Source organism: Tamandua tetradactyla, chromosome 25 (genome assembly GCF_023851605.1).
Source record: "Tamandua tetradactyla isolate mTamTet1 chromosome 25, mTamTet1.pri, whole genome shotgun sequence".
NCBI classification, from domain to species: Eukaryota; Metazoa; Chordata; class Mammalia; order Pilosa; family Myrmecophagidae; genus Tamandua; species Tamandua tetradactyla.
Genome location: NC_135351.1, coordinates 24,763,404 through 24,779,293, shown reverse-complemented (window position 1 = coordinate 24,779,293; position 15,890 = coordinate 24,763,404). Strand labels below are relative to the sequence as shown.

General features: G+C 37.7%; 1 long non-coding RNA gene and 1 other non-coding gene across 7 annotated transcripts in view; one reads left to right on the top strand and one right to left on the bottom strand.

The window, feature by feature from the left end:
* The window catches only part of LOC143669098 (uncharacterized), a 526,175-nt gene that overhangs the window by 482,635 nt on the left and 27,650 nt on the right, over positions 1 to 15,890 (bottom strand). The gene's annotated exons all lie outside the window — the stretch shown is intronic.
* LOC143669418 (U2 spliceosomal RNA) lies at positions 1,707 to 1,897 on the top strand. The gene has a single exon (XR_013168929.1). It is a non-coding gene; the product is annotated as a U2 spliceosomal RNA (small nuclear RNA).

Sequence of the window (15,890 nt, the reverse complement as noted above, 5' to 3'; positions counted from 1 at the left end):
TTCCGATTGAGAATAGAGCAGCACACACACGGCAGGCGAGAAATAGACCCTAATTTCACATTCATGATTATGCAGGGCCTAATTCAGGAAGATTTTGACTCTAAACCCTTAAAAAAAAAAGTATGCGTTTCTGGTGAGGCTGACATCATGATATAAATTATCTATCTGTTCTCACACTCTCAACTCCAATGGACACTATAAGGCCTGAACTTCTGAACTTCCCACAATGTGCAGCAAGCAGCTGTTGAAGGATGTAAGGAGACTGCCCCACAGCCTCAAAGAAAGATGGCCTACCCTTCTCCATTTGCTTTTCAAAGAAATAATTATTATCCTACTTGGTATGGTAAAAGAGGATTACCTTTTATTAATTAATAAATGATATTTATTAATAAATTTATTAATAAAAATTAAATGGAGCTTTAATTTTTATATTTTTAACTCCAGACATTATGGAATTGTAAATCTCAGTGTCTCGCCTATTATTAGATGAGATTTAAAATAAAGAATTTTTTTTTAAGCATGCAGAACATCGTCACATAAAACCGGATGAGGACAAAAGCTGCAAAGATGTTGAAGAAACATATCAAAAGTGCCAGGGTCTGAAATTAACTTATCTTCATTATCAGTAAAATTTATAGACAAATGTAGAGGAAAGAGAAGAAAAAGCCACAAGCAGGGAAGGGTTTATATGGAAATGATACACTTGTGTTTCACAAGAACATTTAAATATGGGGCATTAAAGCATCTCCCTGAGATTAACAATATACATTATTTAAATCTAGCAGTTCACAGTGAATTATCTTATATTAAAATGCAAACACCACACTCATATACCTGCATACACCAAAAGAGTCAGGTAGAATTTTCTGTAATTTAAAATATAGTTTTTCTATAAGATGAAGAGGAAATTCCTTTGACATAATTAAGCCAAATCTAAGTGTTGCAGATTTTCGCTCTAAATACCTGTTTATCCTCTCCTCTCACTATAACTACTACCTTCTCCTCTATTGAAACATGCTGAGCAACTTCAGTTTCAAGGACTTTTCTCACCTTCAGGAGGAGTTCCTCCAGCCTGCTAGCTATTCCTGCTGATTTCCAATCTTTGCAGTCACACAATCTCGTTGTGTCGCTAGGCCTCTAGGAAGACAATGGAGTGCGACCTTCCTTCCAGTGAGATGCTTCACTAATAAAAAGTGGGAGTAGGAGTGGAAGGGGTGAAGGTTGGGAGAAAGAGGCTGAGGAAGGAGAGGGAAGAGAGAGAAGCAGCAGCAGCAGCACAGAGGCTAGAGAAAAGAAGCTGGGGCCACTCTCTGCAGAGTTTGGGGAGATGCTTCAGGGATAAATTCCAGGGGACAGTGGTTTCAGGTGGGGAAGGAAAGCTGGAGGAAAGAAGCTCAGCTCAGCAAGATGGAGCAGTTCAGAGAGGGACTAAGACCTCGCAGCCAGGCGGCCTGCGATGGGTCCATTGGACTGATGGAGAAGGCAAGGAAGGTCCATGCTGAGGGGAACGTGCTTCAGGCCAAATGGGACAACACCTCATAATGGATGTGAGCCACTGAGAATTTTTATTTGGGAGAAGATGGGGAATTGAGCAGCAACAACTACACATGACAGCTAACACTGGTAAAGCACCTACTGTGTGCCTGGTCTGTTTGAAGTGCTTTATATAAATGAAGTCATTTAAAACCCACAAAAATCCAAGATGTATCGCTTCTCGGCCTTTTGGCTAAGATCAAGTGTAGTATCTGTTCTTATCAGTTTGATATCTGATGCGTCCTCTGTCCGAGGACAATATATTAAATGGATTTTTGGAGCAGGGAGATGGAATAGGGGCTTGCTCCGTCCACTCCACGCATCGACCTGGTATTGCAGTACTTCCAGGAACGGTGCACCAAAAAAAAAAATAAATTAAAAAAAAAAAAAAAAAAAAAAAAATCCAAGATGCCAATTCTGCCCATTTTACAGATGAGACACTAGAGGTATCCAGAGATGAGCTAACTGTCGTAGGCCACACCAGAAGGGAATATTTGTTCAATTTTTTCAACTGGAGCATTCACGATAACCAGAAGGGATAAAAGTCCTGGGGAACTTTTCCTGTAAAAGTCACAGGAAACTATTAGGAAAGCCGAATCATTAGATTAATAGGTTAGAATTGAAGAGGCAAAAGGAAGGGATGAAGCGGGAAAGTATGAGAGAAGGAGAGAGGAGCCATCTACAACATTCATCTTATTCTTACTACTGAAGTCCTGCCCTCAGTGAAATTTGTTCCTTTGAGGCAAAAACTATACCTAAGGATTTTTCTTTGTGGTGAAAAGGTGTACAATATTGCACCTTGCAAAAGGTAATAGATCTTACAAAAGTAAATATCCTCGTTCTTAGGAAATATGTAAGGAAATCTTCATTGTTCATGGAACATGATGCTTGCAACCACCTCCAAATGTTTAAAAGTTGTCTGTATGGGTTTTGCATTATTTTTGCAACTGCTCTGTATAAATTTGAAATTATTTTAAATAAAAAGTTAAAACAGTAAAAATGACTAACTCCAGCCACCACTCCCCACCTGCAAAAAAAAGGGTAATCGATCATGATTTGCATTTTAACTCAAACTGTACAAAGACACATCCCCCGAAACGGAATGCACTAAGTGTCCCAAGGCCTGAAGTTTTGCTGCGTCCTCCCACCACATCTACTCGCGCTGCCTTTGCTGCCCCGAGACTGAAGCCCATAGGCGTGGAAAGAAGGGGAAGCCCGGGTCAAGTCCCATACCAAGCCTCCCTCTAGCACTCCTGAGTCCAAGCCATTTTGCAAGAGGTGAGAACCAGGCACCCTGGGGTGGGATTTCCCAGCAGTTCCAGAATGGACACAGCCTCAGTCCAACCCTGACGCTGCACAGTCCCACCAGGCTCAGCTATCTCACCCACACTCTACCTGCAATTTAGAATACATTTTCTAGATATCTGAACACTTAAATATTTGATTTGCTATTTAAATATTTGAATTTTTTTTCCTAAGAGAGATTCTCCACAACTTTTCAAACATTTGCTATTCCATTTTTTCTAAATTCAAAATGTGTTGGTAACAGAAACAAGGAACCCCTCAAAATGGCTTTCTTTAGGAATCAACCAAAGCACGTTTACATGCCAGCACACACTTACAGGGAATTAATCAGGAGTTTGCTTCCATTTGCCAAAGGACACACTACTGGCCTCAAGTCCAGTCGTCATATAAGGCCTGTCATCCAAACATTTAGGTAAAGAAGAATAGCATAGAAAATTTTAGATGGTTTTTATTGATAGTCAACACTATCAATATCTCCTGATATTCTCTCAAAGGTAAAGTTTAAGAGAAGTAGGGTGAGGGCGGTGTGAAGGTGGCTCAGTGGCTGAGTTCTTGCCTGCCATGCCAGAGACCCGGGTTCTATTCCCGGAGTCCACCCATGCTGGGGAAAAAAAAAAAAAAAGCCAAACTAAAAGAAGTAGGGTGAAGTGGAGTCATGACCCAGGACCCCATGGCCACATCAGCCCTGTATGGACATGTTACTTCATCCCCAAGCTCCAGGGTTTTTTCCTAGAAAATGACATAGTGAGCTGGGCAAGCTCAGGCTGCACAAATGGGCAAGCAGAGCTGCTCTTCCCTCTACAAACTCTTTCATCTGTCGGCCCCTTTGGAAGATCTGAACTCCTCTACTTTCTCCAGACAGGTTTTTCCAGCCCTCACATTTCCAAAATGAAAATGTAACAGCTTGCAACCACTGCAATATACTTAAGATGTAATAATGGAAAATGATATGTTATTGATTGGAGAGGGAGGAGAAGTAGCCACAATGGTGTCATCAAGCCAGAGAAAGAACGAAAATTAACAGATGAATTCTTCAAGACTGAGATTTGGCTGCCACCCGCTACAGATGGCGGAGTTCTGAGTAGTGGTCCCCAGACAAAACAAGATATACATTAAATATGTGAGGCAGTCCTCAAAAGAATACCCCACATCCCTTTGAATCAGAAGGGAATTCCACATGCGAGAGGTCCTCATAGCTAAAACTTATGTGCTGAATCCATTCTGTTCAGCCATAACACACACAGACACTCCACTGTTTGCCATAAAGTTGTGTAGAAAAGCAGGTTTGCTTTCTATTTCCAGTGAAACAAAGGGTACAGTTTACCTCAATTAATAAAAATAATTATATACCACAGCGGTTTTGTTCTTGGACTTTTACTGTTAACATATATATAACATACACTTTGCCATTTTAACCATTTTTAACTGCACAATTCAATGGCATTAATTAGATTCATAATGTTCTGTAATTGCTACCATGCATTACGAAACCTTTTCCATTATCCCAAACAGAAACCCCGTACAATTAAACAATAATCCATCAAGCTCCCTCTCCCCAACTAACAAAAGTGTTTTTTAAAGGAATAGCTCATATTAAATGTGGAATGGCATGCCTCCAAGGGAAAAATCCCTCAAATATTAGTTACTAAATAACAAAACACCCTTCTATTCTTAAGGCTTTGCACCAGAAGAGTGGGGATGAAAACTTTAGAGATACCTGTAGAGTACTGGAAAAAGGAAATACTCTCTCTTTTTATTTAATACATTTCGTATTTAAAAATAATTTCAAACTTAAAGGACAGTTGGAAAAAATTCAACAGCACACTCCTCACCCAGAACTCAGACCTATCAACTTTATTTTGCCTCATTAGCTCTATCTAGCCATCCACCCATTTATCTAGCCATCTATCCATCCATTCATCTGTCTATTCATTAATTTTCTAAACACTTAAGTGTAGGCTGCACTCCTTGCACACTTAATACTTCTACATACTTTTTGTAAGAACAAAGATATTCACTTATGTAACTATTGTAAGTGCAATTATGAAGTTCAAGAAATTCAGCACAGCTATAAATCATACAGTCTATATTCCATTTTCATATGTCCCAATAACGTCCTTTGGACCTTTCTCCTCCAATATTAGATCCAGTCCAGGATCATTATTACATTTAGTTGCTATTGTTCTGTTAATTTCTCTGTTTTATTGTGCAAACATACGTATAACATGAACTTTTCCATCTTAACCACTCCAAGCATACAAAGTAAATACTCTCTTGAAAAGTTTTTTCTGCTAATGAATCCTGCCATTTTATTAGTTGCTCAGAACATGCAATTTAGTACTTAGAAAACTTATGCCTGAAGCAAAAAGTTGAGATAATGCCAAGCTTTGAAATTAACTTTAAGTGAAAAACAATATCCTGAGGAATTATAATCATTTAAAATTATCTCATTTATTTTTTAAATTTAAAGAAAGCATATATTCATGTTTCAAGTTTTCTTCCCAGAATAAAATAAATATCCTTTCTTGATGCCAGGTTTGTAAGTTTGTATCCACGAAAAATGACTGATGGGAGACTCAAGAAACAAAGATTTTTCCAGAAGAGAGCCTCATAGACAAGCAAGTATCTAACCATGCAAGAAAGCAGTGGAAAACGGTGGTAGAAATGACCTTTGGTTTAGAAAAATTTTTAATTGTCCTATTTCAGCTCTACCCCTCACCTAGGGCATGTGGCATGATAAATTCCATCGGCATCTTAGAGGAGTGCAGTGTATGAGTGGGAACACTTGGTTGGGACCAAAGAACATTCCTTCCAAATTAAAATGGCCTGGGGCTAACCTTCACTCCAGCACTCATCAGTTATCGGTCCTTGGACAGTGTCTCAGTTTGCCAGGGCTGCTATAACAGATACCACAAACTGATTAGTTTAAACAAAAGGAATTTATTTTCTCACGTTTTAGATGCAAGGAGTCCAAAACCAAGATGTCAGCAGGATCCAGCGCTCTACAAACTCTGAGGCTTTCTGGTGGTGGCTTGCCAGTAATTCCTAACTTAGTCTCTGCCTCCATCCCATGGGCTCTGTCTTCTGCCTCCTATTCTGGCTTCTACTGACTGACTGGGTCTGGATTTCCTTTGCTTATAAGGACTTCAGTCATATTGGAGCGAGGTCCACCCAGATTGAGTTTAGTCTTATCTTAATATCTTCTAAGATCCTATTTACAAATGAGTCCAAACCCATAGGACCACGGATTATGACTTGAACATGTCTTAGTGGAGGACATGATGCAATCTACCATGGGTGGGTTACCCAAATCCTCAAAGGTTGAGTTTCTACATCTATAAAATCTAACAGGTTTGTTCTGAGTGTTACACGGAAAGGGTACGTAAGGTATCTTGCACAGAACCTGGCAAAGGAATAAGGAATTCATAAATTTAGTTTCTCACCCATTGCTTATTTCCTTTGGAGAAGAATATTAATTCTGTGACTATTCTAAAGAAGGAGCCACCTCATTCATACCCATGTTCCCCAAACTCAGTGCCCACCACACACCTGGGGTTCAAACAATGTTCGCTGAGTTGTGAATTAATGTTTCCCAAATAAGTTGGCCCTAGTTTTCCCATAATGAGCCCAGATTTCTATTGTCCAGCAAATGTATTCAAGTTTGAGCAACTAAAAAAGGCAAGCCAGAAGACTGGTAAGGAAATGCTGTAGCAGGTGTTTCTAACTATCTTCAGAAGGAGCACTTCCTCCCTCTCTTTATTATGTCTCCAAGATAGAAGTATTTCCTATGCTCCAATCCTGGGTTACAAATGTGTGGGTGTACCATGTTTTAGAGAAGCCAATGCCAATATCCACACAGGCAAACTTAGTATGTGAAATTATAGGCTATAATACTTTTTAAATACAGAAAGGGTATCTGACGTCAATAAGTAGTCTTGGGCTAGGAGGACTAGTTTTGGGCTCAGTCTCTGACTGTGACCAGAAGCATTTTTCTATCCTTGTTTCACCTCTAGACACGAGAAGGCGTGCCAGACTTCTTGTCACCCTGCCAGAGTTCCACTTTACTAGCAGCTTCAAAGTTCATTCTGAAATCTCATTTAAATACAAAAAGAAAATGCAATCTGGAGAAACTCACTCTAGCACATCTTCAACAAGAAAGACTGTTTTGGGTGGTAGGCTTCACTCCGGAAAGAGAATTGTCACTCTTTAATGAAGCACTCCAGTAATGCAGAAATATTTTAATACTCCTCTAGGGAGACATGCTCCAGGGACTGGCATCAGGCATTTACTCAACAACAGACATTAAGCATTTACTGTGTGCCAAAACTGTTTTAGAAAATGGGACACTGCAATGAACAGATATCTGCCTTGCCTCACCTTTTCACCTTTGACCCATCCACTTTCACCCATCCACTTTCAACAAAGATAACTTTTTCCTTACATGGACCAATAATTCACAAACATCTCCCCAGATGAGATTCAGGAATTAGAAGTTCACCCAAGAACAAAAGTCTCCTTTCTGTTCACTGAAATATTGCCTAGAGTTCTGTGAAGGGAAGCTCCCTTCTGATGCTTTTGCATGAAACTTGACATGATCTCCCAGCACCGTTACATCAGGTCAAATATTAGTGGTGCAACCTTCAGACTGACAGCAGCATGCTCCCCTCAGAGAGCTCCACATCCACCAGACCAGCCTGGGGATGCTTCCTTAGCCCCAAAGCTTGACTCTCCTTATTCCCTCTCTGTAACCTCTGCCCTCCTTGCTCCTTGTGCCATTTAACAAGGTCTTCTTTGTGTAATCTATACATTCCATGGTTCTCTTCAGTGGGAAGAAACAACAGGGCACAGACCAGCAAAGAGTTCAGGAACTTGGATGATCCCTTATTTTTTTTCCCCCTCATTCAACCAGTATTTGTGTGCCTGCTCAATCCAGGCAGTCATCTGTGCTTCAACAGAAGGCAACCTTTCACAGAAAATGCAGAGGCAGATAGGACATGGTCCATTTTGTTAAACAGTTTATATCATGGTTGGAGTGAAAGTATACAGCAGTGCTCTAAGAGCATGTATTACTCTTGCACCAAAGTAGCTGGTTCCTATTACTTTCTTAGAAGTGAACCATATACCCCTCAGCTAAGATTGAGACTTGTGCCTTCGGCTTCCCCACCTTTCAGCTCCACATCATGGAGCTCCTGCTCTGTGTTAAATCTATAAACCATGCAGAAGCTTAATTCCAAAGGACACCCAGGATTGCATTTCAGGACAGCACACCTTTCTCAGGAGACCTCTGCATATAAGTCTACCCACCCACCTTCGGCCATGCTCCTGCAACAGAGCTATTCTCATTCTGATTTTTCATCTCTTCCCAGGCTTCTACCCCAAGAATTAACAAATCAGCATAGTAGGAAATAAATGCATCCTTGACTTGTGCAAGGCCAGTAGCCAAAAGAAGGCATCTAAAGGAAAGAGAAAACACCATGCATTTATGAAGTATGCCATTTTCTGAAGATACCTAAAACATCACTGCAGGCTTCTAAGCACGAAAGGTGAGATGGTAAGGACTTTTCTCAGAAAATAAAATGTCTTTAGTGACAATCAGGTACTCAAATCCTTCTTACAGTTTCTTCTACTCTACCTTGCCAAAGGAGCTTAGCCTCCTAAGAGGAGTAGGAGGAGAGAAATAGAGTGGTTGCCCTTTTTAGTCAGCATATACAACACAAAACGCCATGTGAATCATCACAGCTGATAATGTCAAAAATATTATACCCAGGTTGACATCATATGCCTAATTTTTTGGTATATAAATGTATTTGTATGGGTTCCCACACCTTGGGATATAATCTCAATAAGTAGAAAATATATAAATGCAAACAATATATACTATACAATATTTCATTCAAGTACAAGTTTTCTTGTAAAAAAATACAAATAATATACCATCTATAAAAATCAATTCCAGAACTACAGCCATGTCAATTCCAAAGAAAATCACCTTTATATAACTTCTAACTTTTGCATGCAAAGTTTGGTCCCCAGTGCTAAAAATATACCTTTTAAGCACTACCCTGAACATGTTAGAAATTTATCTCAGTCTTCCGATTTAGTTTTACCCCACCTCTCGATATTTCAGCACACGAAGTAAAATTTAAGCATTGAAACAAGCAGGTTATTCCAGGACTGCCTGTGTGGTATTTTAGTAACATGATCTTGTGATGCCAGAACAGACCTTTAGAAGGTGTTTTGAGCGTGACAAGAAGTGAGTATTATGCCCCACTTTTTCCAGCATCTAAATGGGATGAACTTAAGGACGTTCCAGGGTATCTATATCCCTTACACATTTTCCTCCTGTACCACTTCAAATAAGTCTTCTATAGTATTTGTGGTTTGCTGATGGAAGTGATTTTATCCACCCTAAGTCAATTTTAATTCCCAGTTACACTCTTACTTTAGCTAGAACTACCCATATATTAGCCTTTCATTATAAAATAATGCCCTGCTTTCAGGCTTTCACTCTATTTTGGTACACCCTTTTAAAGTAAAAAGCATGCCATTAAAATGCATTTGTTCCATTGAGTCAGATTTTTAGACTCATTATGATGCTCACTGTTGACACAATAGCTCCTTCAGATACACAACAATCTGTCATAAAAGGCTCCTACTTGGATGGGTGACAAAAGTGTTTTGCAAAGGCTGTCTTCTCTGTGCAGTGGCTGTCAAAGACATACATTAATATCATCCCAGTAAAGACTATTTATTCTAAAAAGTGCAGACCATTTAAATAGAAAATGACTTCATGAGCTATTTTTGTAAGTTCAGCTACTTCTGAGAACTCAGTGCCAGTAGACATTTTGTGGTAGAAACTAGGAGACTTGGTAGAGTCTCCTAATCTCCAGCACCGCCCAGGACCACGTGGCATGGGCTCCCAAAGTCATTCATTTTCCATTATTTCCATAATCAATAAGCACTTCAGATTTCAATGTATGAGAACTGTTTTCTTGTATCAGTGGAATGTGAAAATGCTACCAGTTTCAACATACTAAACTGAATCATTAGTTACAAAAATAAACCTTAAAATAAAAAGGTATTTTTCTCCCTCACAAGTGTTAAAACCAACATCTAAAATAGATGGGTGACATAATATTTTTACAGAATGAGGCTATGCTTTATTCTCGATCACGTATGATAGACTTAGGATACACAGCCAATATTCTTAACAACAAAAAAATACCTAATTGACTGAGCCTAGATAAAGTTAATTTAATAGAAAGAGGAGGAAAGACAGCAGTTCTAAAATTTATTTGTTTAACATTTTACTTGGTCTGCTATCATTTAAATTCTGATTTCCTTCTCTCTAAAATTCAAATTATGAGTCCTCAAATATATGAGGACTTCTATTTAGAAATGTCAAGATACAAAGAACCTCAGAGAAAACCAAAGTCCAGAGGGGTTAAATGATTTGCTTAATATCACACAGCTAGTTAATGACCGAGTAGAGACCAGTGTTTATGTACCAATTTTCATAATATTACTTCACTGTCTTGGTAAAAATGGGCAAAAATAAGTTAGAAAAGAAAACTAAAATTAGTGCTAAGGCAGTATATGCTTTGTGTATAGTAGTTAAGTATAAGCCAAAAGAAAAAAGTTATGTAAATTTTACCTCAACAAAACTGTCATAAATAAATGGGCAATGAGACCTCTCCCAAATAGGTCCAAGGTCATCCTATTCAAAATCACAAGAAAATTCTTGTTGGACATTAATGGGAGAAAGCCATTTATTTGGAAGATTAATTGCAGGTGTGGAGGGTGAGGTGCACTAAGATTTCTTTTTCATGGAGCTATACTGAAAAAAGATTATCGGCACTGGGTGGTAAAACAATCTTCAAAATTATAGTGTTTAAAACACGGTTGTTTTAGCACAAGACAAGGTAGCAGAGCACTGCAAGAGCTTAGAAAGCCCACGTATACAAGACCTTAACATAGGAAAGGGGTAGGAATTCAAGCAGAGTAGGAAGAATTGTTCAATTTCCAGGATAATTAGTCAACTATTAGAAGAAATGTTAGCTCATTACTCTGACGAATATAGCAGACTAAAGTCCACGTGAATCAGAGTTAAAGGTAAAAGAAATGAAGCAATGGGGTGGAAAAAAGTAAATATAGCCATCTTGAAACTGAAAAGGACCTTATAACACCAAAAAGAATTAATGAACAAAAAGATTAATTGATTTGACCATCTAACAATATAAAAAATCTTTATATCAGAAAATTCCATATACTAAATTAAAAAACATGTAGAGGAAATTTTGCAACTAACAGAGGATTAGCGGCTTTAATATATAAAGAATATGTATAATCAATAATATCAAGAATGCACAAATAGAAAAATGTAATCGTCATGTCTAGTAATTGAAAGACAAATGAACAATAAATAGGTAAGTTTTCAAGCTCCATGGTAATCAGAGAAATTCAAATTGAAAGGATAGACCATTTTTCAACAACAAATTGGCCCCCCAAAATTTAAAGATAATATCTAGAATTGCTGAGGACACTGAAAAAAAAAAAACAGCATTTTCATTTTCATATACAACTTATGGGAGGGCAAATCACCGTTAACAATTTGAATGCATATTTGGCAATGTCTATCACTTACTATGACAATACATGCTCTTTGACCTAGCAATTTAATTATAGGTATGTACACTCAGAAGATTATTAGGAATGCAAGGTAAAGATATATCTATAAGACTATCATCAGAGCATCATTTACACAGTAAGAGGTATTTTTTTAAGCCTAAATGTTTAATAAGGGGGCTAATTAAATAAATTGTGGTACAGATATCTATGTGATATAATACTAAACAACCATTAAAATTTATCCACAAAAGAATCCTTAATGTCTCAGAAAACATTCAAAATAGTCCTTAAAAAAGTAACAGAGGACACAGCAGTTTATGACTAAAATTCTATTTTAATATGTATATATCGCTAATAAGATTTTAGACCCAAAAATATTAACTATAGTTTTCTCCAGGGTGGTGGGATTTATCAGTGCTGTTTATCATCTTCATTGTGTTTTTCCTAAGTATTTCAAATTTCATGGAAGATATTCAAATATTCCACAATTAACATGTATTAATTTTTCAGAAAAATTAATCAGCATAATGAATATCTAATACTTAAGATATATTAATATCTAAATGTTAAAATTAAAATACTTTAATATATTAAAAGTAAAAACTGCTGATAAAATTTCAAACTAAATGTACTAAGGATTTGGGAAGCAAAGGAAAAAGTCAAGTCCAGGTGATCTCTTTTTTCCCCCTAAAGCTTCAAAATGTTTTATAATGGAAAATTGAACATAAACAACAGAAGAAAGAAAAGTAAAATGATCTCCCATTGATCCATTACCCATTTTACTCATTCTCCACAGTCACCAACTTTTACCGTCCCTCAGACAAAAACCCCAGGCCTTTGTAAAGATATACTCCTTTTGCTGTTTAATATCCATAATAATCACTTAGTATCATCAAATATCCGGTCAGTGTTCAAATTATCCCAATTGTCTCATCAATGCTGTGTGTTGCATTTTTTGTATTTAAGTCAATCTGGATTTTACTGATCGCATCTCCACACAATGTATATTCATAGATAGCACATTCTTTTGTCCCCCATATTTCTTGTAATCATGCTAATCAGATCCAGAAGCTTGGTCATATTCAGCTTTGATTTTTTTGGCAAATCTAACAAAAGGTAGTATCATGTACTTGCAGGAATCACATATTGTCTGGCTATCTCTCTTTCTGTAATGTTAGCAGCTACTGTGATAACTGCCTAGACATGATTCCTTTAGGACTATGAAATAGTATAATATCACTCTTTTTCATTTATTAACTGGAACACTTCTATAGAGGAACTTCTGTTCTTACCCTATTTGGCTACTTTGAGATATAATTTATATAGGCAAGTAAGAGATGTCTGATCCTTTCTCTTTGGTTACAATTTCAAAATAATGAGTTAGGTTCTAGCACAGGGTGATTCTTTTAAAGTGCAATCTAATCAGACACCCCTATTCCCTCCCAAACAACCTTTAAAAGGCAACCCATGTTCTTAAGATGCAGAGCAGCAACTCAAAGAACCCAACAGCCCCTACAGAGTCTGATCCAGTCTGTCTCCTGAGTTTATCTTTTCTGGAAATCTCTGTGGTTAGCTTATTCACCTTCATTTGGTTACCCAAACACGTGGGTTCTCTCCTACCACAGAGCCTTTGCACAGGCTCTTCCCACGGTCTGGGAGGTTCTCCCCTTCTCCCCAGCCTCCCTCCTCATCTTAAGTACCATTTCTTTTTTTTTTTTTTTTTTTTTTTTAACATGGGCAGGCACAGGGAATCGAACCCGGGTCCTCTGGCATGGTAGGCGAGCATTCTTGCCTGCTGAACCACCGTGGCCCACCCTTAAGTACCATTTTCTTTGGGAAGTCTTCTCAACCTCCAAATCTGGGACAGGCTTATTTGTTATATGCTCTCAGAGAACAGATTTTCTTTGCTCTGAAGCATTTATCTCAATGTGTAACTAAACACGACCTCATATGATATCTTAACTATAGTCTCCTCCTTGCTCCCCAACTCTAAGATTATTGGAGCAGCTGTCATCTGTGTATTGGGCCACCATGACCCATCCACTGAACCAACTGCTGTGCCAGTCTCATTATCATTTCTTACCAATTACATATTGAGAGAAAGAATGAAAGTATGTTTGGGTTCTAATGTTGTTTGCTTATTCTCATTCATTCAAAAATTAAAGTCCTCCCCTTCTCTACATGAGACATGACTCCCAGGGGTGTGGACCTTCCTGGCAACGTGGGACAGAAATCCTAGAATGAGCTGAGACTCAGCATCAAGGGATTAAGAAAACCTTCTCGACCAAAAGGGGGAAGAGCAAAATGAGACAAAATAAAGCATTAATGGCTGACAGATTTCAAACAGAGTCATGAGGTTATCCTGGAGGCTATTCTTATGCATTAAATAGATATCACCTTTTTAGTTAAGGTGTAATAGAGAGGCTGGAGGGAAGTGCCTGAAAATGTGGAGCTGTGTTCCAGTAGTCATGTTTCTTGAAGATGATTGTATAATGATACAGCTTTCACAATGTGACTGTGTGATTGTGAAAACCTTGTGTCTGATGTTTCTTTTATCTACTTCATGGACAGATGAGTAAAACACATGGATTAAAAATAAATAAATACAGGGGAACAAATGTTAAAATAAATTTAGTAAATTGAAATGCTAGTGATCAATGAAAGGGAGGGGAAAGGGTTTGGTATGTATGAATTTTTTTCTGTTTTCTTTTTATCTCTTTTTCTAAATTGATGCAAGTGTTCTAAGAAGTGGTCATGATGATGAATATACAACTATGTGATAAAAAAAGAATGTTCATATTGTATGTTGATTGGTTTTATTAATAAATTTTTTTTAAAAATTAAAGCAGTACTCTCTGCTGGACAACAGACAGGATTATAGTGCTTTTCTAACACAGCTGGATCCTATTAAATGAGTACATACAGACCAGAATGATTTAAAGAAAAAGGAGAGAGGCATTTGATTCAACTTGACTCAGGTTTCCCTTATCATAATTTAAGGATTTAAGACTTGTGCCCACAACATGAATTTTATTAAGCTGTTGATGATAGAATTGTCTAGGCATAAATACACAAGACCGATTAAGATCTTAAGACAAATGGAGTACCAAAAGGGAAATTTTTTAAGCTATGGCTTCCACAAAGTTAGAGGAAAATATACAAGCTCTCTCAGTAATTCGGACCAAATATAATGGCTAAGTTGCTATTAGTAACAAAAAACATAACATAAATAAATTGTCAACATAAGCTATTGGGTATAACAAATCATTTCAACAGCGTAGACTTTTGGGGGTTTTTGCAGAAATTTACTGGATTTCAGAGTCATGATTACAGAGCTATGATTAAATTAGGTAAAAAAAAAAGTTCTTGCATAATCTGTTTCTTCCACAATATTTAGGACTTAAGGGTAAAGATATCTTAGATGTCTTTATATCTCCAGGGTTTATCCCACCATGTGGCATAGAGTAGAGCTCAGCAATTGTAGATTAAACCAATGACCCATTTCAGATAGAAAAGCTTTAAATAACACAGAATAGATGACGGATGTAAGTGAAGTGACCACATAATTCATTGCCCAAATGGGAGCCTTCTGAGAGTGAACAAGAATTCTATTAATAACATCAACTTAGACTGTCCCAAGGCAACCAGTCCCCTTGCCCTGGCAATAAGGAACCAAAAGCAGCAGAAAGATCATTCCATTATTTTTCTGCTTACAACTCAGAAGAGGTTTGGGGGATGGCAGAGATAGGTTAAATGGCCATGATTATTTTAAACAATTCCACAAATGAGGATATTCAAATGGTCAAAACAGATGGAAAGATGCTCAACCTCCTGTGCCATCAGGGAAATGGAAAATAAAATCACAATGGAATGGCTAAAATTTAAAAATGGATACTGTCAAATAGTAGCCATGCTGTGCTAACAACTGGAACTCTAATGCATTACTTGTGCAAGTGTAAATCGGTGCAAGAGCTTTGGAAACTGGCAGCATCTACTAAAGCTTAATATATGTAGGCCCCTTATGACCTATGACATACATATGCCCATAGAATGTTAATAGAAGCACTATTCATAACAGTCAAAAACTGGAAACAACCTAAAAGTCCACCAATGTGTGGCTTCTTCCAACAATAGAATATTGTACACAATGAGAATAAAGAAGCCATTGTTACGCCTAGCAGCACGGTCGAATCTCGCAAAGTGCTGAGCAAAAGAAACCAAACACAATGGAGTACACACTGTACAATTCTATTTTTATAGAAAGTCTAAAAACAGTAGAAGTCTCTCTCCATGGTCATAAACGTCTCCACAGTGGCTACCCCTGGAAGGGGTAGTGAATGGGAGGGAAAGAACAAATTATCAATGTTCTTCAGCTAATGAGCTCACTTTGTGATAATTTCTTGGATTGTACAGTTGAGATTCAT